This window comes from Panthera tigris, chromosome D4 (assembly GCF_018350195.1).
Source record: "Panthera tigris isolate Pti1 chromosome D4, P.tigris_Pti1_mat1.1, whole genome shotgun sequence".
In the NCBI taxonomy this organism is placed as follows: domain Eukaryota; kingdom Metazoa; phylum Chordata; class Mammalia; order Carnivora; family Felidae; genus Panthera; species Panthera tigris.
This window is the reverse complement of record NC_056672.1, coordinates 38,088,907-38,112,723: the sequence shown is the minus strand read 5'-3', so window position 1 is coordinate 38,112,723 and position 23,817 is coordinate 38,088,907.

Genomic DNA, 23,817 nt, shown 5'->3' with positions numbered 1-23,817 from the left:
AGCCAGTCTGCTCAAGGGGAATCAAATATTTTGATTCTTGCTGTCATAACTAAGGATTTCACCTACATTTCCCAATGTGGCTCTTAAAGATCATGCATATAGTGACCTGATATGCACTTGCAAATTTTTTTTAATATTTAATCATTTTGGGGAGAGCCCAGTGCAGGAGGGGCAGAGAGAGGGGGGCAGGGGATCTGAAGGCAGTTAAGCGCTGACAGGCCAACAGCAAGGAGCCCAAGGTGGGGCTGGAACTCAGGAACCACAAGATCATGACCTGAGCCAAAGTCAGACCCTCAAAAACCTGAGCCACCTAGGTGCCCCAGCACTCACAAGTTTTGTCCAAGTCATCAGAAAGTTTAACAACGAGGTGATAGAGACATAGTAAATAGCCATTGTAGTAGACTGGGGTAAGCTTAGATATTTCTTGCTGTATGCAAACCAACCGTTCAGTAAGTCCTGATTTAATGCTTTCACAAAGAATAGATACTATCTCAGACTTTCAGAAATGTGAAACACGTGGAAGGTAAAAGATAATATTTGAACATATGAAACAAATAGGGTGTACTATTCTCCTGTATGCTTACCCTACGAAACATGCACTGCCTTGGCTTAGGAAGCGAACACCTTGCAGTTCAGTCCTATGGAAATGGCAGATTTCCCCAGTGTAAAGCACATTACGAGTACGAAACTGGAACCCTTGTGAAAGCCGAAGTTATTTTAAGAAATGAAATATTACTTCCATGTAGCCCATTTAACCAGTATCTTTTCATAAAACAATAGGTCTCTTTTTATATAAGTACTGTACTGAATAGGAAAATCTAAGGTACAGTTAACCTTTGTTTTATTCCAGAACCATTCCCTGTGCTATTTTAAGATGGTTGTTTGAAAAAGAAAAGAAAAAAAAAAAGGCTTGAATATATCTCTCTGCCCTCTTATTAAGCAAAACCTGGACACAAGCAATTGAAAGACTTATGCAAAGAAGTTTCTAGTAAATTTAAAGCTAAGTAAACAGCTTTTGAAATGGATGAACTAAACGTACCAGACAATTTTTAGGATAAAGAAAACATTCTTCATGGTATCTTTAATCATGTTACTCTTCTAGATACTTCCAAAAGTCTCTGGATGCAATGTAATAGGTTGATGACAGATAAAATGTATATTTCTATACATTTCTATACACAAGAAAAGGTAATGTTGCTAGTGAAGGATTTGGGCTATTTTCTTTGATGAAGACTTTTCTCATAATTTACTTCACTGCTTTTCCTTACTCACTTTTAAGCATTCATCCTAAATCTGAGATCATACTCAGACTGTGTGTGTGAGAAAAAGTCACGTATTGTTCAAATTTTTTCCACTCAATTAGACAAAATACATAAATAACTGCAAAAATATTTGCACTTAACTGACTTAACTCAAAAACAAAGAGAAAGACAATAACAAAAATTCCCACTCAAGCCAAAACTTCCTGTGTATAGAACTCCTTTGTTTATACATTTATTTATTTATTTTCAATGTTTCTTTTTTATTTTTGAAGAAGAGAGAGAGCAGAGGGGAAAGACAGAGAGAGAAAGAGAGGGACAGAGGTTCTGAAGTGGGCTTCATGCTGAGAACAGAGAGCCTGATGTGGGGCTTGAACTCACGAACCATGAGATCACCATCTGAACTGAAGTCAGACACTCAACCAACTGAGCCCCCAGGTGCCCCTAGAAACTCTTTAATACAGAGCTAAAATAGAGGGCGCAAGACTTTCTTTATGTGCAGCCAGTGCAATGATAGACAATGAAAACCACCTTTCCAATAGAATAAAACAATATAAGCTTTACATTGATTCCATAAACCATGGTAACCATGGATTTGTTCTGCACACCCATATTGTAAAATGCAGGCACATTAGCTTTTAGCTCTGCAATGAAGCAACACTGGTAGAGTAAACAAGATCCCTGGGTATGCATTTGATACAGGTAATGACAGTGTCAGTCTGGTTTGCCTTCAAAGTATAATAGATTAGCCATTAGACAATAAAAACGCTGGTTAGTTTTTATTGAGACAGCCTTATCAGACTATAATTCTCATCCTTTCTATCTAGCCACCTTATTCTAGTCTTCTGTGCCCATCTCACTTCTGTGCTCAAAAACCGCCACTTTTTACTGACTCCATGATAAACTCCAAACCCTCCACTTGTCACTGAACCCTCCAGAATCTGCTCCAAACTGCCTATTGTCTCAGGGTCAGGTCCTGTGTCAAATTGCATTTTCCAAAATTGTCCGTAACAAGGTCTCACACCCCTTATGTTATTCTTACAACAGGACGTTGACATTTCCCCCATGGAGTGGTGGCAGTCTATGTCCCCTGCCCTGGAAACTGGGTGGACCTTGTGATGACTTTGGCCCTTAGACTATAGGAGAAATGACATCATGGCACTCCTGAAGTTTAGATCATAAAAATATCACGTAGTTCATTATTCTTTTGAGTGTTCAGGCCCTGCTGTGAAGAAGTCTCACTAATTCATGTAGAGAGATCACATAGAAAGGCTATGTTTAGATGTTCTGGAGAAGAACCCATCCAGTAGCCAAATTCACCAGCTATATGAGTGGTGACACCTCCGGATGATGTCACCCTCCGGCTGTTGAATCACATCTATCTTTCAAGTCTTCCCAGCTGAGGCCCCAGGTCCTGTGAAGAAGAGATAAGTTTTCCAATATGCCTGTGTCCAAATTCCTGATCCACAGAATCTGTATGATAAGACGGTTGTTTTATGCTGGGTGGCTCACTGGGATAAGCATCCTACTATTGGTTTCAGCTCAGGCCATGATCTCATGGGTTCATGGGTTCAAGCCCTGCATCCAGCTCTGTGCTGACAGCACGGAGTCTGCTTGAAATTTTCTCTCTGCCTCTCTCCCTCTCCCTCCCTGTCTCTCTGTATCTCAGTATAAATAAATAAACTTAAAAAAAAATAAAAGTAGAGAACTTTCTCTGGCTCAACTCACAGGAACATGGCAGAAGCAGGAGTCCAGAAACTTGAAGTATGAGAAGGACTTGTCCTGCCATTGTTGGGGGGCAGGTGGAAGACATAAGAAATGCAGGGATACTCTAGGAGCAAAGATAGGCTCCTGACAGCCAGCAAGGAATGGTAACCTTAAACCTACTCCTGCAAGGAACTGAACTCAGCCAACAACATAAAACCCTGTAAATTGATTTATCTCCAGAGTCTCCAGAAAAGAATAGCCTTGAGAACCCCTGATTTCACTCTTGGAGACTCTAAGCAAATGAACCAGTTGAGCCACACCATATGTGAACTTCTGATGTTAATGGATGTTGTTTTAGGCCACTATGTTTGTAGTTATTTCTTACAACAGCAATGGAAAACGAATACATCGTCTTGGGTTTAAATATGCACGTGGGGGACCAGGTACTCTAAAAGGTGTCTCGAATCTACTGAACATAATACCCCACCATTTTTCTTCCTGGTACCACTGCTGCAGTGTGGTCTGTCTGCTCACTGCTCATCAGGTGGAGTATCTGCTATTACATCCTTGTTCGTGTTCTTTGCCCACATTCTTCCACAAGCTTTGAAAGACCACCATGTCTCATGCCTTTATGCCATTTGGTTGCACATAACTTTCCAAACCTATATAGATTTTATGCAATACAGTGAGCAATGAAAAATATTGCACAGAGAGGGAGAAGCAGGGGAAAAAAGAGAACAAATTCAGACTTTGAATGTGAAAATCATCCAGGAAAACAGGTGAATCTGTTTTATACTGTTTCAAATTTGTAATCACAAGCTTAATAGATAGCAGTAAACTCAATTACCATTTTCCCTTTTATTTTTATATTGTCGTCTCTTTCCCCTTTCATTATTTCCTCTCTCCTACCTTCCCTTCCTCTAGAAAAGCTCACAAGAGTATGATATTAACTATCATGAGCTGGTATGCCAACTCTCTATGGAAAATTTTGACTAATGAAACAACCAGGTTACCAGATTTCTCCCTTCGCAGATTTTTTTTGTATACATTTGAATAAATGCATGATAAGTTGATAAGATTCAAAAAGTGTAGCTGACACCAATCATAACTGGGAGCATAAGAAATGCAGTAGAGTTCTCTTAAATGCTCCTTGCCCCTGACTTTCCAGTGTCTTCTTGAAAGTCCCTGAGGTAAACCACCTGCCTGCAAAGTATAAGAAAAAAATAGCATACATGCCCTTGGGCTTTTGCTAATTCCCAACTATTAGCCCAATTTTTATTCTAGTCTAAATATGCTTTTACTCGGAAATGCTCTGAGATTTCTGAAGAATGGCACTATAGAATTCTAGAGCAGTCAATACTTAAAATGATTCTTTCAAATCCTGCTCCTACATTTCTGAATATTGTCGAGCTTCAAACAAATACCTTTCAGGAGTTAACAGAAAGTCAATCTGAATTAGTTACCTGCCTGTGTAACAGTTCAGTTCTCCTCCTTTGACAAGGTTTGAATCTGCATTTCTTCATAAGTTGATAATAACCCAAGGGAGCTAGTAAATAGCTAAGGCACCACTCAATGGATGGCATGAAAATAACGGTGTTCATGCTTTAGAAAGCCACTTTGTTTATATATTAGTTTGACACTGTTTCTGGAAATGGCCGAGCAAGTATGATGAAAGTTTTCTTCTCAGAAATTCAAATCAGACAGCTCAGATTGGCACCAGAGGTAAAAAGTGACTCCTGTGTCATCTGATAAGAAACATTTCTTAAACTTGTCACATAAAACATTCTGTTATGCTTCAGGCTGTTGAAAATAATTTCATGCACAGGGGCATAGTCACCTGAGGCAATTTTGTTGTTCAGCAACAGCCTTAGGACAAATGCACAGCTCGGAGGTGGAGATTCTGGGTTATCACATATTTGTAATCATTATCCAAGCTGAATAAGAGTGAGTCAGTAGAGTGGGAATCACAGGGATGTGAACTGACCTACTTTCACCTTTTAATGACTGTTTCTTCCACCCAAAAGATCAAAGAGTATTTGTCATTGAGAAAATTTCAAACATTCTTTAAAGAGCACATTTCTTTTTAAAAGTTGATCTGTTCTATATTTATCCCACAGGATTTTCAACTATAAGTATTCTATCAACATATTCGTTAAATCATCTAGGGGAGAGCCTGTCAAAGAATTTAAGGACTTCAAATGCGTTTTTGCGGAAAAGAAGAAAAAAGCTGAAGTCACCTAGGCATTGGCATAAAGGGTTCTTGTGATATCTCTAAACCTAGGTATTTCCTTGAATACTGACCTTGAGAAAGGGGGTGGAATTGAAGTCACAGAGGAGGCAGGAGACACAGACGAAAAGATTTATTCACTCTGTTTTGCCTCAGAGATTTTGCATTTTACCTATAGAGGACTAGTAATTCTGACCCTGAGACTTTTCTTCAGGTTTAGATTCATTGAAATTAGTGACGGGAGCACAGTCGGAATCAATAATTGGTTGCTGTAAGTTCAGAGTTAAATAGAAACAGAGAGAGATTGGCTGAGCTCCTACATTTCCCCAGCTCTTTCTTCTATTTGTATCAGCTACAAAATCGACTTGTATATGGCCAGAAAATTTAAGAGTGATAAGAGTGGAGACTCTGGTGTTTGTCATCTCAACTATTGCCTCCAGAACATTCACAGAATGTTATAGTGTCATTCCCATTAGCTGAATGATACTATAAACATTTGGTGCTAGGACATTAAAAACCATTAATTAAATGGTCAAAAGGCACTAGCAAAATTATTTTGCATTTCTGCTATTATTAAACATGTACTTTTTTTTTGCCCAAAGAATAAAACAAAACTGTTAAGAGATTAATGAGAAAAGGATACATATTTTATTTTTAATTTTTTTAAATGACTTTTTTCCATGTTTCTTTTTTTTATTTTTATTTTTTTTAATATATGAAATTTATTGTCAAATTGGTTTCCATACAACACCCAGTGCTCATCCCAAAAGGTGCACTCCTCAATGCCCATCACCCACCCACCCCTCCCTCCTACCCCCCATCAACCCTCAGTTTGTTCTCAGTTTTTAACAGTCTCTTATGCTTTGGCTCTCTCCCACTCTAACCTCTTTTTTTTTTTTTTCCTTCCCCTCCCCCATGGGTTTCTGTTAAGTTTCTCAGGATCCACATAAGAGTGAAACCATGTTTCTTTATTTTTGAGAGAGAGAGAGAGAGAGAGAGCGAGCATGAGCGGGGGAGGGGCAGAGAGAGAGGCAGACACAGAATCCGAAGCAGGCTCCAGGCTCTGAGCTGTCAGCACAGAGTCTGATGTGGGGCCCAAACCCACTAACTGAGAGATCACGATCTGAGCTGAAGTCAGACACAAACAACTGAGCTGCCCAGGCACACCGAGAAAAGGATACATATTTTAATAAATTCTGTTGCTGTTTAACCTTTTAAGTAGCCCACTTTTTAAAATCAGTGTTGCTACCTGGATTTAACAATACCAGATTTGACCACACTAACAATTTGAATCGTCAGGCTAGGTTTTGAATTGTAGCATATGAACCTCGGTAAAATTAGACTGAGTTTTAGACTAGAGTTAGACTGTTAACCAGGGGAAGCCGTTAGCCAAGTTCGAGACTTACCCTAACACGCGGGACCATGGTGGAACCTTATTTTTTTCTCTCCTCCTAGGTTCAGTGAGAAGACCAAAAAAAAAAAAAAAATTAGAAGGGTCAATCTATGGTAGCTTCTCCAGAAGAGATACGGGAGGCACTATTTTCTGCTTTCTTCCAGTTATTCTGTTTGTCAACATGATTCCATTAAGCCGCAGTGTGCCGAATGTAGCTCAGAGCTTATTAAGAGTGAAAAATACCCAGGAACATTGTAGGCTACATGGAAACCTCACAGGAAATTATCTACACTTGGAACAGTTGAGCCCCATAAGCACCTTGGGTGACTCTGGGCGGAGAGAAAGGTTCGGGGAACTATACATGAGATTGCATGATGGGAGTCTGCCATTATAGACAATCCACCATGAGAGCTTCTAATATAAATACAAGTTATGTACACATGTGGATATTATTTCTGTTAATAAGTAGAATATCACAGACCAGCTGCCTACATTTGGATCCTTCTATACCACTAATGAGCTGTATTTGGATAAATTATTTAATTTCTATGTGTCTTAGTTTCTTCATTTAAAAATTGGGATAAGATCATAGTGTTTTGAGGAGTCAATAGGTTTTATGTGTGAAACATTTAGAACATTGCCTGGCGAGGCACTAAACCAGTGTTTTATTATTATTTCTATTATTCCTATGACATTCTCCCTTATAGGTTTTGATTTCACAGTAGGATTTATAACTTATTGATAACTTATTTTTAATCAACAGACATTGGGTCATTAGGAGGAGTGAGTCAACTCATGGGTAATATTCTGTGAATACTTCTGTGAAACTACGCAGAAAAATTATGGACAGTTCTATTATGCTGATATATGCATTAAACTACCTTTGCTATTCAAACCAGCATCTTTGTTGATTCATTCTTGACTTTGCAGTCAGTTATGCAGAACGACATTATTTTGAAAAGTCATTCAGCATATACATAACACTTACAGATTAAAAAGATGGCCTTCTGTATTCATTTTAATAGATGTTGGTTTCCAGTTAGTTTATTTTGTCCAGGAATCTGACTTGAAGATTCTAATGAGTTTTAGATGTTTATTTTAATTACATGAGTATTTCATGTTCCTCATAAAAATGAGACAATATAATTAAAAGAAGAAACTATTGCCCAGAATGCAACCAAATTATGGCCACTATTAGCAACTTAGCATTTATTGTTTTAAATATTGTTTCTCCAAGTTTCCTCAAGGGCACACACTGCATTTTTCCTCCCCAAATTGTAGTTTATTATACATATTATTATGTAACCTGATCATCTCACATTGCAATACATCATGAGCATACATCCATACCTTTAAAGACTTATAGGATCCTTTTGTAAGGATTCTATTTTGTGGATGTACCATAATCTTTCTAAACTACTATCCTATGTCAGGAGGTTAATCTGTTTTGAAAAAAAATATTTTTATCAATAACTCCAAGATGTTTGATTTCAGAGAATGGGTATAATGTGATTGAAGTATTTGCCATGAGCTAATTGCCCCACTTAATACATGATTTGTTAAAAGACAAGGTTGTCAGAGTCATTTAAGCCATTTTAGAACATCTGATGACATTGATAAAGAGAGTTTGTATTTATTAGTCATGGCTTCTAGACATAAATTCTGATACAGAAAGTTCCTTTCCTTCTTAAACTCATACTATGCTAAAATTAGGGCCTGTCAAAGAAGAACAAAGGAAACACAAATAGACATCTAGTGATTAAACAGACATTATATTACAAAATATATTCACATATATACTTACTGGTTTTGACAATCACAAAAAATAGCTGTGTGACCTGAATAAAACAGCAAATATCAATAAATCTCTCTTGGGTGATCATTTTTTTCAAGCATATATAATAAAGTGTATTTTATATAGATTCAGAATTTAAAAAAAACTTTTTTGAGAGTTCTCTCTCTCTCTTTTGTTCAGAAAAATTCGCTCTTACTACTTTGGTTGATTTAGATACCTGCTCAGTGAACATATTTACTTCAAAATGGTTTATTTCTTATGCCCATGGATCTTGGAGCTGGAAGGGACCTCTAATGATTTCAGAGTCTTAATTTATATTAAAGTCAGCAAGAAAAACAGGTAAGATATTTTCAAAAGAGAATAATACAGCGGAGATGCACAAAAATTGGAGGGGTGTTAGAGAACTGGAAATTAACTCTGGGAGGTGGTAAAGCGTGTACAAGCACAAATCAGCATTTCATGGCGAGAGATATTTATAGTCCGTCGGGTACTACCGAAAAGGAGTTCACAATAAAGGACACGCATAATAAATTCTGCCACCTCCGCATTTGTTGGCAGTCACATCCCGTCCCGTCATGTCCCTAGATAAATGCGTTCTGCTTGAACCAACACTCGCAGGAACTCAGGTGTTTTTTCAATGAAGAAGCTTTAGTGTCTTCCTCACTAGAGAACAGTAGCAAGAAGGGAGCGCTCCTCCCCTCTTCCTATCTCAAACCCTTCTGTGGGCGGCAGCCAGCATAAGGGTCAGAGCTTATCTTTGGTATCTGTTGTACGCTTTTCTTTATAAGTGAAAATAAAATCAAAGACATATTCTTTAGGGCCAATGTTCCTTCTAGTCTCAGGAATCTTACAGGAATTAAAAGCACAGCCTTTTTAAAGACACACACACACACACACACACACACACACACACACACAAATTAGCCTAAGTGGAATTTTTCTGATCCAGGATAATATGAAAGAACAAAGTGAAGGAAGTTTACTTCTATCCTAAACTTTGTTTATTATTTCTCTCTGAGAACCCCATCAACCATTCTAATGTGTCTCTGCTTAACCTTTTACTCAATTTCCACAGTTTTTCTAAGCCATGGCACATCCTGTAGTGCCAATTTCCTTCGTTAACTCTTTTGGGAAAAGTAATGTAAGTTACACTTGCTTCCTTGAGTTAACTAGACGTTTTGAAATGAGAATGCACCATTTTCAATGAAAAGTTTTGACCAAGAAAATTCAAATACAATTGGATAGTCATGTACAAATGCAGCACCTTGCACTGGACAATTGCAATGATTCATAACCCTGACTGAACAGGGTTAATTATTGCTTTTAATTTTTTTCTTTTTCTTTCTTTCTTTTTTTTTCTAAGAGACAGGGAGAGAGAACCTTAAACAGACTCTATGCCCAACAAGGAGCCTGACGCAAGGCTCCATCTCACAACTGTGAGAGCATGACCTGAGCCAAAAATCAAGAGTCTGATGCTCAACCGAATGAGCCACCCAGGCTCAGGTTTTGTTTTTGTTTTTGTTTTCTTTTTCTTTTTTTTTTATAAGTAGATGGAGCTTACTTACAAAACATTGTCCATTTACAAGTTTTGACAAATGTATACATTCAGTTAAAGGACATTTGCATTGTTTACAGTTTGGGGCATTTCTGGCTTAAGCTGCTACAACAATTCACATATAGGTTGTTGTGCGAACACATGCTTTCATTTCTTTCTCTTTTTTTTTTTAATGTTTATTTATTTTTGAGACAGAGAGAGACAGAGCATGAACGGGGGAGGGTCAGAGAGAGAGGGAGACACAGAATCTGAAGCAGGCTCCAGGCTCTGAGCTGTCAGCACAGAGCCCCACGTGGGGCTCGAACTGACGGAACATGAGATCGTGACCTGAGCCGAAGTCAGACGCTTAACCACTGAGCCACCCAGGCGCCCCCCTGCTTTCATTTCTTTTGGGTATATAGTAAATGTATGTTTACCTTTATTTTAAAAACGCTGAACTGTTCTTCAAAATGACTGTCGTGTTGCATGACAATGACAATGAGAATTTTGGTTTTTCCCACATTCTTACCAAAATTTGGTATGATCGGACATTTTATGTTAGTAATTCTGGAGGTTGGTAGTAGCAGTCTCTCAAAGTGGCTTTAAAACTTGCATTTTCCCAATAATAAAAGACGGTGATCATCTTCTATGCGCTTGTTTGCCATTGTCCTGTCTTCTTGGGGATGTTTGTTGTCTTCTTGAATTTTAGAAGTCATTTATGCTTTTGTCTAGAAGTTTTAGTTTTAGCTCTTCCATTTAGGTGGATGATCCACCTTAGGTTAACTTCGGTACCTGGTAAGGGAAGACTTGAGGTCCAACCTTTCTGCAAATAGATATTCTCCACTGTTAACCTGCCGCTACCTAAGGCTAGCATGGGGCTTGGGGTCCTGGAGGAGGGTGTTTTCACAGCACCGCCCACCTTCAGCAAGCCCCGCCCACCTGCCACGTGGAAGGGCACTATCTCCGAGCTCTCACTCCTCCCCTAGCACACACCTGTGTTCCTTGTTATTTGTTTATTTTTTTTAAATATATATTTTTAAACGTTTATTTATTTTTGAGACAGAGATAGAGCATGAACGGGGGAGGGTCAGAGAGAGAGAGAGGGAGACACAGAATCGGAAACAGGCTCCAGGCTCTGAGCTGTCAGCATAGAGCCCCATGCCGGGCTTGAACTCATGAACCACGAGATCATGACCTGAGCTGAAGTCGGACGCTTAACCGACTGAGCCACCCAGGCGCCCCCTGTGTTCCTTGTTATTTGGTGCAGGTCTTACGATTTCAACAAGAGCGACCTCTCATTTCTCCTACTGCATCTTCAATCTTCTGCAGGTCCTGTACCCCTCAGCCTCCGGGGGAGGGTTTTCTCAGCATTCCTGCCTGTTTCTCGCTGCACTTGGAGCGTGCAAATGCCCTGCTTCTTCCCAGGGCCTTAGCTAAACTCTTGTCATGTTCGGTGGGAGACCTTGGGTGCAAGTTTCTTTCCCTCCATGCTCGGCAGCTGAGTACCGCCTTGAAAAGGGCAGAATTCTATGCTCAAGTGAGATGTTTGTTTATTCCCAGATGCAGCTGATCTTTGTCTGGGATGGAGATGGAAGGATTTCCTGTTCTGTCCCAGAGGAAGTCAGCCTCACCTCACGGCAAGGAAAGGGCAGCTGTGACACATGGACTAGTTTCTTGCCCCACCTCCAATGGCAGATGGTGTTTGCTTTGTTTTTGAAAAGGGTGCAGGGCACAGGAGGTTCCTTGCCTGTCTCTGGTGGCCGCCCCTCGTTTCCTCACAGTCACAGAGGCTCTGGAGGATGGACGGATCTCTGCAGACACTCTGTTACACTGTTTGGCACATCTTCACACTTGTGTTACTGAAGAAGGCATGCAGGTCTCTCGTACTGCCTCCAGTTTTCTCATGAGTGCTTGGGGGAGACCCTCAGAAAACATTTCGCAAATGGATACAGAGTCCCTTTGTATCTGGGGGCTCCCAGAGATTCTGTACTGTGAATCTAGTATTCAGTCGGTCTTTAAGAATTCATTACAGGAGTGCCTGAGTGGCTCAGCTGGTTGAGCGTCCCACTCTTGATCTGAGCTCAGGTCATGATCTCCTGGTTTTTGAGTCTGAGCCCTGCAATGGGCTCTGTGCTGACAGCTCAGAGCCTGGAACCTGCTTCGGATTCTGTGTTTCCCTATCTCTCTGCCCCTCCCCTGCTCACACTCTGTCTCTGTCTCTCAAAAATAAATAAAACGCTGAAAAGATGAAAAAAAAAAGAATTCATTACAATTTCGAGAGATAAAGAAAGGTTCACATCTCTGGGCAGCTTCATGGCTCATGCCCTCTTCCTGTTTAGGGACTGTTCTCATCTCACTGCATTTCTGACACTTCTTTGACTTCACGTTCTGCTGCTCAGACCTTCTAGTTTTGGTTTTATCTTGCTGGGAGTATGGATACTTTTCCCTCTTCTTATCACATGGTATGCTTAGTGTCCTCTTGAAAGGCTGGTACCTATCTTTAGACAGCAAATCGACCAGCAAATAGCCTTCTAAGAGAGCTGATTTCCGGAGACATATAGACACCTCTCTTTGGGACAACTCATGCTTGTTATTGTTTCGTACTTATGTTATGGCTGTTTTGAAAGAGGATTCTGTGTAACACAGGGGTGGACGATAGTGGTCTCCATTTTTTACAGGTGCCAGTTCTGTGTTTCCTCAAGTGGTGTCCCACCGAATCAATCCAATAGGTAATGGACAGGCATGATTTCTTTTTCCCCAAATGCCTGTTTGTTGTGTAACGGAACTGGGACCTTATCTCTGTTATGCCCAGAATTCGTGATCCCCAAATACCGCCAGGGAGCCGAGTCCGATGCAAAAGCAAAAGAGCCTTTATTCGAGCTAGCTCGAGCTCAGTCCCCTACCTGCACCGACACAGCGGTGAGATACCGGGGAGAGAGAGCGAGTTTCAAAAGGACAAAGGTTTTACTGGGGCCTAGGGGTAGTTGGTGAGGTAATGGCTATGGCCTCAGCCGATTGGCTGGGGAAGGGTCTGAGTCCTGCAGGTGAGGGGGGGGTACTCAAGGGGAGGAGGTGTGGTCAAGGTGAAGGACACAGAACAAGATGGAGTTGGCCGGCGTAGGCTCGCCCTTTCAATCTCCTCTTTTTAGAGGGACTTTTATGATTAAGCAGATATCAATGGCCTTGAGAAGAAATATTTGGAATTGATTTCTAGAACGCTTCAATGCTTTGGAATGCATTTTTACTGCAAAAGTGAGAAAAGAAGAGGAATTTTGTATATGGGAGGCGTCCTACTCACTATTTTGCATGTTTATTTTAAGCATGTTGGGGGGGGTATTCCTTTGTATGTTGCAATTGGCTAAAGTCCACAAAGATGACTTTCTATATTTAGCCTCTGCAACGGTTCAGACAATTTAAATGAACGGTTAGGAATTAGAGGCTCAACCATTGTTCCTCAAAAGAAAAACAACTTGCAAAAGGGTAGTGACTGGACCTTAATCGTCCCCAGTTGAGAAATGAAGATGCAGTTGTTATTTGCAGGAAGTGACTGAGAAACTCTTTCACAATAACTAATATATCCATTCATGAGCATACACCAAGGAGTAGATTTTTCAAGCGCCTAAAGACAGGCGATCAGTTATCACCCAGAGTAATCTGTCAAACTGTGTCAGCTTTTAAATTGATCCCCGTTTGGCTCTATATGCCATGATGTTAAACGTAATGCTTGCTGAGAATGACCCTTTCATTAATTCATATTTGTACGTTGCCCGCGATGCTCAGGTAGATCTTGTGGTACTTCAAAATAAATCAGGCACTCTACATTGAATAGCTAACAATTCATTCAGGAAGAGACGCTATGAACCCAAACAATTACAGGTCAAGTGAGAAGACTGTAAGTTGTGTTGGGAATCAGCGAGGTACAATTGTTACCGGGCTTCGAGGTCTGAAAGATTAATTCCAGCTGGGAAAGTGGGGGAAGACTTCTTCCCAGGAAGAAGTAAAGGTGACACCTGTATTCAAAGAATGGATGGGATTTGGATCCATGGAGATAATGAAGAAAGGAATCCCAAACAGAGCCAAGAACAGACTCCTGGCAGCTGTTAGAAATGGCTTTGGAACCAGAAAGACTTATTTTCACATGCCCTGGTCTGAAATCAATGTGGCATTCTGTCCAGTCCTTTTTCCACACGTGATTTGTCCATTCTCCTACAAAAGGCCAGTACTCTCACCGGTGCACTGGGACTCACATCTACTCTCTGACTCAAAACATTCCTCTTAAGATTGTCCCCTCACTGGTCATATTTTCTTTTCTGCTGCATTATTCCCATTGCCCAACAAGCTACAGTATCTCCCATGTTGAAAAAAATAACAAACAATGGCAAAGAAAACCCCTTTCTGTATCAGTTTGATTTCACTGAACCCCCAAGCAAACAAAGTGAATAATGAACACAAAACAGGAAACATTGGAAGTCGTGGAGTTTGTGAACAACGATATTTATAATAATGTTAGTACTGAATCCCGTGTGTGAATGCCCCGGGGGTCACAGACTAGTTGTCAATCGGTGAGTCAAAGCACTAGGAAATCACATGTTTGTGCAACACCCTCAACAACGTAATGCTAGGAGCCAATTGTGACATGCAAAAGTGAGGTTGTCGATACATTAACAGACCTAGTTGGCCAATAGCAGTAGAGAAGTATTCTTCGGTCGAAGAGGATTCAGTTTCGTTAAGACGAACTACATATAAACACCTAAGAAAATCCTGCTTTGTTGGAGCAAATGTTACAAATGTTACCACAAATTATATTGCTTCCCTCAGCAGGAAGAAGTTCACGGGTTATTCTTTAGTTTGTGGGCACCAAGGAAAACCAAAGAATAAAGGCATAGAGCAACATCTTTTCTAGTCTTTTGTGGATACTAGAAGTTGCCACTAGGACTTGGTAGCATACTCTCCAAGGTGATTAACCCCTCGCTTCGCTTTGATGATATAACCCTAACATTGCTGTCTAGGGCTGCTCTGTGCAGTAGGGTAGCCACTGGCTACATACAGCCACTAGGCACCCAGAATGTGATCTGTCTCAATGGAGATGTCCTGTAAGTGTGAAATATACACTAGGTTCTGAATATTTTGGATGCAAAGAAGAATGTGAAAGTATCTTAATGACTTCTTATAATGATTACATGCCTCAGTATGTCCAATCAATATATTGATTACATACCTCAACATGTCCATAAGACATTGGACATGTTGAGTTAATATAGTATTCTGATACATAAAATGATATGGGGTAATCCGTGATGCCATGCGATATAATGGGTTAATGTGATATACAATTAATCAATTAATATACAATTAAATAATCAATTAATATACAATTAAATCAATTTCTCCTGTTTCTTTGTACTCTTTAAAAATGTGGTGACTGGAAAAGCCATCCTTACACCCTTAGCTCGCATTATATCTCCATTAAACTCCACTGATCTGGGGCCTGCCACTCGGTGTTCTTCTTGGACCATTAGCATCAGCAACACCTGCCTGGGAGCTTGTTAGACATGCAGAATGCCAGTCCTTCCCAGATGGGAATCCACACTGTAGGAGGATACCCCAAGTAGATTATATGCATATTAAGATTTCAGAAGCACTGATCTAAGGGACACAGAAGGTTGTGATAGTTATGGAGATAGTTATGGAGTTAAGGAGACGGGAGAGTGGAATATAATCTACTCTCGGGGAATAATCGCGTAGTCTTGTTACTATATTGAGTTTTCTCTGGACCTTGAAGCCCACACTATGTATCTAGCACCGTTCTAAGTGCTTTAGACATATTTGCTTGTTTCATAGGGTACAATGGAGAAACATAGTTGGGCTGATCAGAAAGCATACAGAAAAGTTGCATGAAAATTCACAGACAGAGCATAAATACTATAAATTTAAACTCTTTTTGAACCTGTCGGTCATAGTTAAAACCTTGAATAATACATATAACGTAATGCAGTACCAGTGACGTAATGATTGAGGAAAAGAAAGGTGATTATTAAGTAAAAGATGGCAAGAAAGGGATGTATTGCTTTTTAAAATATTTACTTACTTAGAAAGAGAGAGAGCATGAGTGTGTGCGTGTGTGCACACACCAGTGGCAGAGAGAGAGAGAGAGGGAGATAGAGAGAGGGAGAGAGAGAGAGAGAAAGAGACAGTCCAAAGCAGGCTCCATGCTATCACCAGGACTGGATTCCGACTGTGAGATCATTACTTGAGCCAAAATCAAGAGTCCAACACTTAACCGACTGAGCCACTCAGGCACCCTAAAGCATGTATGTCTTAATAGCAGAATAAAAAGTCAAATGGTATTCTTACAGAAGATATTTCAAAATAACAAGCCATCTCCTAGATTGTACAGAGGGCGGCATCGAAAGTTCTACAAAGTAACACAAATGCACCACTGACTGAAACATAGAGATGACTCACAATTATTTCACTGTCATTTTCCCCAGGTCACTATCAAACTGGATTTAAAAAAAAAAAAAAGCACTGCAAAATAGAAACTAAAAAGTTTAAATTTCCTTCTAGAGTTTTACTCTAAAGGCAAGTATAAATACAGTGCATATCCTTTGGAAAAGAGAACCAGGTGATATAAAAATTCCAGAGGAGGGCAGCAAAGATAAAAAGACAGTAGAATTAACTCAGGTGGAGAGAACAGACTCTTTGGTTTACCAATTCTGTAATTTCCAAATAGTAAGCATCTCTATGGCAGATCATCCATTAGCTTTAAATTATTATATTAATTGGTTTGCTAAAATAAAGAGAAATGAAAGCACACATAATTAATCTGTTTCTGTTTTGGGTCTGCGTCTTTCATCCCTTTTGAAAGGCATGTAGCTGTTCTTACTTGTAAAGATTGTTACACTACAGTTAGCCCAGCTGAAAAGTATACTATTTCAATTAGTCCTTTATTCAATAGCTACTTATTACATTGTGTTAGGTGGTAGGGATATGATGTATCATTTCATTAAAAAAATAATGCCTGACTTCATAAAGTTCATACCTGGTTAGTGAATTATTCCTTTTTTTTTTTTAAATTTTTTAATGTTTATTCAGTTTTGAGAGACAGAGCACGAGTGGGGAAGGGGCAAAGAGAGAGGGAGACACAGAATCGGAAGCAGGCTCCAGGCTCTGAGCTGTCAGCACAGAGCCCGATGCGGGGCTTGAACTCATGGACCTTGAGATCATGACCTGAGCCGCTTAACTGACTGAGCCACCCAGGCACCCCTTGAGTTATTTACTTTAAAGCGAAATGGATTGAACATTACACTCACGACAGCACTGTCATTGTTCACTTACGCCTCCGTGTAAGAATGGAATGAAGCTATGGCTGGCAGACTAGAACTTGGGTTTAACTCTGAAGATACCCATGGAAAAGCATGGTACTTGGGATCCTTTTGCAACAGTAAAAACATAAAAAGTTTAAGAAGAGGGTTTTATTACAGATTTGACTTTAGTTTTAAGTTGTGTTAGGGTCATTAGACAACAGATTGGTTATGGTAAATAATAGACCAAATTAAAACCTTTGGTCAGACAGGCTGAGTTTTTACTTGGTTCCCACTTCTTTTTTTTTTTTTTTTTTTTTAATGTTTATTTATTTTTGAGAGAGACAGAGACAGAATGCGAGTGGGTTAGGGGCAGAGAGAGATGGAGACACAGAAGCAGAAGCAGAAGCAGGCTCCACGCTCTGAGCTGTCAGCACAGAGCCCAACGCGGGGCTCGACCTCACGAGCTGTGAGATCATGACCGAAGCCGAAGTCTGACGCTCAACCGACTGAGCCACCCAGGCGCCCCACTTGGTTCCCACTACTTATCAGCAAGCTTGATACTCTGAGGTATGGCATAGCTTCTTTTGAGTCTTAGGTTTGGGAATTTATAGTGAATTAAAAGGCTGTTTGGCTCCTACTGAAAATTTCACAGTAGAGCATGTATCCTTTCTGCTGTGAGCAAGTGTTGTTCAGGCAATGATATCTGTACATTGCTATTAAGACATAGAAAACCACAGAACGGAGCTATAAAACACTAGAGAGTCATAATGCCTGGAAAACACATTATTATAATGACATTCAATTCATTAGGTATTGCAATATCAATAAATCTACATATGTGGATCTATCATTATGTATATTCACCTATGTTTCCAGACTTTATAGCCACTTTGTGTAATAGTTAAAATTTAATCATTCCATCTTTGTTTGGCTGTGCTTTTCCGGATATGATTTTGTACTCATGCATCTCCCTTGCTCTGCACCCCCTCTCCGAAGTCCCTGACTCCTGGCCTCCCTAATCTGTTCTCTATTTGTAAAACTCTGTCATTTCAAGAATGCTGCACAAATAGAATCAAGCAGTGTGTGCCTTTTGGCTTTTTTTTTTTTTTTTTCCACTTAGCATAGTTCCGTGGAGATGTGCTCAAATTATTACACCTGTCAACACTCCATTCCTTTTCATTTCTGAGTGGCATTCTATGGTGTGGGTAGACGACTATTTTTTTAAACCATTCACTCATTGAATGATATCTGGGTTGTTTCCAGTAGTTTGGGACTATTATAAGTAAAGCTGCTAAGAACCTTCATGTGCAGATTTGCACGCAAGCCTACATTCCTTTCTCTGGGATGAATGTCCAGGCGTGAAGCTTTAGGTCATGGGATGCTGCAAGTTTAGTTTTAAAAGATATTGGGGCGCCTGGGTGGCTCAGTCGGTTGAGCGGCCGACTTCGGCTCAGGTCATGATCTCGCAGTCTGTGAGTTCGAGCCCCGCGTCGGGCTCTGTGCTGACTGCTCAGAGCCTGAAGCCTGTTTCAGATTCTGTGTCTCCCTCTCTCTCTGACCCTCCCCCGTTCATGCTCTGTCTCTCTCTGTCTCAGAGAGACAGAGAGACGTTTTAACGTTTTTAAATGTTTTAACGTTTTTAAACGTTTTAACGTTTTTAAACGTTAAAAAAATAAGAAAAAAGATATAACCCAACTGTTTTCGTGAGTGACTGAGTCATTTGGCTTCCCCCAAGCAACGCATGAGTGATCCAGTTTTCCTGTCTCTTTCCCAGCATGTGGTGTTATCACCATTTATTTTAATTTTTATTTTTATTTCTTATTTTTATTTTCTAATATAATTTATTGTCAAGTTAACTAACATACAGTGTATACAGTGTGCTCTTGGTTTCAGGAGTAGATTCCCGTGATTCATCGCTTACATACAACACCCAGTGCTCATTTCAGCAAGGGCCCTCCTCAATACCCATCATCCATTTTCCTCTACCTCACCCCCCCATCAAACTTCAGTTTGTTCTCTGTATTTAAGGGTCACTTGTGGCTTGCCTTCCTCTCCGTTTGAGACTATTCCCCTTCCCTTTCCCCATGGTCTTCTGCTAAGTTTCGCAAGTTCCAAATATGAGTGAAAATATATGATATCATTTTTCTCTGATTGACTTATTGCACTTAGCATAATACCCTCCAGTTCCATCCATGTTGTTGTAAATGGCAGAATTCCATTCTTTCTCATTGCCAAGTAGTATTCCATTGTATATAGAAACCACAATTTCTTTATCCATTCATCAGTTGATGGACATGTAGGCTCTTTCCATAATTCGGCTATTGTTGAAAAAGCTGCTATAAACATCGGGGTACATGTGCCCATATGAATCAGCACTCCTGTATCCTTTGGATAAATTCCTACTAGTGCTATTGCTGGGTCATAGGGTAGTTCTACTTTTATTTTTTGAGGAACCTCTACACTGTTTTCCAGAGTGGCAGCACAGTTTGCATTCCTACCACAATGCAAGAGGGTTCCCGTTTCTCCACATCTTCACCAACATCTGTTGGTGAATTTCCTGAGTTGTTAATTTTAGCCACTCTGACCAGTGTGAGGTGACATCTCAGTGTGGTTTTGATTTGTATTTCCCTGATGATGAGTGATGTTGAGCATCTTTTCATGTGTCAGTTGGCCATCTGGATGTCTTCTTTGGAGAAGTGTCTGTTCATGTCTTCTGCCCATTTCTTCACCAGATTATTTGTTTTTTGGGTGTTGAGTTTGGTAAGTTCTTTACAGATTTTGGATACTAACCCTTTATCCGGTATGTCATTTGCAAATATCTTCTCCCATTCTGTCAGTTGCCTTTAGTTTTGTTGATTGTTTCCTTTGCTGTGCAGAAGCTTTTTATCTTGATGAGGTCCCAATAGTTCATTTCTGCTTTTATTTCTCATGCCTTCAGAGACATGTCGAGTAAGAAGTTGCTGCAGCTGAGGTTGTTGCTTGTTTTCTCCTCCAGGGTTTTGATGGTTTCCTGTCTCACATTTAAGTCTTTCATCCATTTTGAGTTCATTTTTGTGTATGGTGTAAGAAAGTGGTCCAGGTTCATTCTTCTGCATGTCGCTGTCCAGTTTTCCCAGCACCATTTGCTGAAGAGACTGTCTTTATTCCATTGAATATTCTTTCCTGCTTTGTCAAAGATTAGTTGATCATATATTTGTGGGTCCGTGAGATCATGACCTGAGCTATATCAAGTGTCAGACATTTAACTGAGCCACCCAGGTGCCCCTGTAAGATTATTTTACTATCAAGTTTTGACAGTTCTGTATTTATTCTGGTTCTATGTATATTCTAGTTCTTTATATATTCTTTATATCCTTGGTTTATATCCTTTATATGCTTTATATCCTTGATTAATCCTTGGTCAGATATGTATTTTGCAAACATTTCTCTCCTGTTGCAGTCTATTTTTTCATACTCTTAACGGGGTCTTTCATAGAGCAAGTTTTTAATTTTGATGAGGACCAATTTACCAATTTTTTTAATATCTTCTGATATTGGTGTCAAATCTAAGAACCATTTACCTAATCTTAGATCCCAAAAGTTTTATTCTGTGTTTTTTCTATAAGTTTTGTTTTATGTTTTACATTTAAGTCCATGATCCAAGTTACATTGATTGTTATGTATAGTCATGAAAAAAAAAAAGAAAGTATGGATGTCTAAATGCACCAGATAACTTGTTGAGAGTGCTATTGTCCCTTCACTGAATTGCTTTGGTATTTTTTCAACAGTTAGTTGAGGGGTGGCCTGGGTGGCTCAGTCAGTTAAGCATCTGATTCTTGGTTGTGGCTCAGGTCATGGTTTTGGTTCCATGAGTTCGAGCCCGTTGAGCTCTTCACTGGCAGCCCAGAGCCTGCTTGGGTTTCTCTGTGTCCCTCTCTCTCTGACCCTCCCCCACTCGCGCTATCTCTGTCTCTCTGTCAAAAAAATAAAAATAAAATAAATAACTTAACAAAAAGTTAGTTGAACATATTTGTGGGGGAGTCTCTTTTGGGGTACTTCATTCTCTTCCATCAATTTCTGTATCTGTTTATCTGCCAATACTACTCTGCATCTATTACTTATGTAATCCAGCATTTATGCTTTTTGTATGTAAAATATCTTATAGATGCTCTAATTGAATCACTTTCGGTCTTCTCATATCTATTTCTTTTAAATGTTGTTATCTTCCAGGTATCAGTTTTATTTCACCATGAGTTATCTGTTTTTTGTGCTCTGCTTTGTCTTACACTTAGTTCCTTATTCTTTTTTGGATGCTTTATTGTTTTTCTTTGCCTGCTCATGATTCTGTGCAATTTCAATGGTCAAGCCAAGGTTTGGGATCACAGTGGATCTGAGCATGGCTGTAGGGAGGAGGCCAGCACTGTAATAGCCAGCAGGCTGTCAGTACTCTGGTGACACTCTGCGGTGACACCTTTCTTTGCTCCCAGCTCTCTCTGGTTGTATGCCTTTGACTTTTCTTATATGCAGTGATTGAGGTTAGTTAGTCTATCATCATATCTTTCATATTTTTTCTTTGGGATGAGGGAAATTGGGTGGGCCCTCCTGGGACAACTGATAGAAGTCGAGTCAAAATCTAGTTTCTAAGGGAAGTTTGTAAAATGTGTGTGTGTGTGTGTGTGTGTGTGTGTGTGTGTGTTTAAACTGTATCAGAGTTTAAACACTCAGAGCCCCAAATGTGCAATGTACTCCCTTACTTCCCATTTTATCTCAAGCTCTCTGTAAGCCTAAAATAAGCTTCATTCTTCTTTTTTACCCTTTGAAATCCTTTGTATCCTTTATGGCTAAGACCAAATGTCTCTCCTTCTGCTGTAAGTCATGTTTAAAAATGTGTACAGAATTCTAATTGATCCTCAAGTCAATCTTTCTCTGCGTTCCCAGGTCACTTGCCTGGCTCTTTCACCATGGGACTTAACTAGAAGATTCTAGCTTTTTGGTGGAAGGGTCCTTGTGTTCTTCATCTATTTATCATCAATGTGCCTAACAGAATTTTCAATAAAAGTGCCTTGAACAAATGAATAGAAAAACAAGCAAGACATCATCTTAATTCTTTAACCTGTGGTTTGGAGATCTGTTCTGTGAATTTGCCTATGCAAATGGCACTTGCCTGTTTTGGCTCTGGCAACGTCAGAGGCAGGACAGTGAATGCAAATGTGCACCTGTAGGCAATGCCTGGGGTCACTGTCACTTACTGGCAATAGGATCCAGCAAGATACTACACCTGTTTGAGCCTTAGTTTCCTCAAATACAAAATGGTAATCATGCATTCTACATGCTGTGCTTGTTGTGAACATTAGAAACAAATATACAGAGCTCCTAGCAATGATAGTAATTATTATATTAAGGTTATCTAAGAATAATGTGTTCTGAATAGTAGAATGTTCCTGTTAATTAAGAATTGTATATCTTCAAGAAAATAGAATAAAGACTCCTCATTTTCAAAGGATAAACTCTAGAAATACATTTGAATCAGTAAATCCATTAATATTTCAGGGAGGAAAAATAACACATTCTTTTGAGGTTAAGCTGGTTTTATCTGAACTATAGGTGGCAACGCATTCTTGGTTGATGAAATAAATTTAGTGGGTTAAGATAGGCAGTGATATACTGTAATAGATTAGTATTTAATAGAACACATTATAGTGCATTTCACTTACTAATGGTAGCAACTGTTTTATGGCTAGTGTAATTATATACATGGTCATATGTGTGTTTTGGTTAGAGAAATAAAATGTGTTCCATATTGGGCCCCAGGGCCAATATGTTTTCAGAACACTTATCTGCGGGGTGTGAACAAAGAGGTTAGTAGTTACTCAGTGCTTTCTCCCAGAAGTATTCGTTGGAGGAGAGAGGGTTAAGCCACACTGGCTGGTTAAGACATTAGCAGGTGGGAAGTGCCAGAAGTATTTGAAATCACCGGGGTTTCCAAGCTAAAAATACATTGTGCACAATTCAATATTTTTGATGATTCACTGGCCATTTATAAATTCTGTGAACCACAGTCATTGTGGTGGTTATCAATTAGTACGGCAGTCCTCTGGGAAGGTCTTAATAGTGTGCTTTAGTTAGTAAAAGACTGAAGAGTTTCCAGTATATGGATGTAAGCCAGGTTAAAATAAAAAGAGTATTCTTTTCTTGTAGTTTATAGAGGGTGGGTTCTGTGTCCCTGAATACAGAGAGAGGGATTACTTAAAATGAAAATATAATTCCTTTTTGCTTTAAAAAATTTAAAAATATCAGATAATGAAAGAATAGAAGGCCCATCTTAGGCCAGAGGTTCTTAAATAGAGCTATGTTCAATTATAGTACATATTTTTGTCTTTTGATATTTTTCTTTTTTCTTTTGATATTTTTCTTGTTTCGGTGAAAATTATTTTTTTGAAGTAAATTACTTTTTATCAAATCAGGCCGTGGAAACAACTTTACACCCAAACAACCTTCGTGCGCTAGGAGGAGCTACTCTGTACCTTAGATCTCATTAATGATGTTACAATATGTGTGATAAATTTCTTTTGATAGGAATTCAATAGAATATATCCTGACATTGTATTTGTGGACA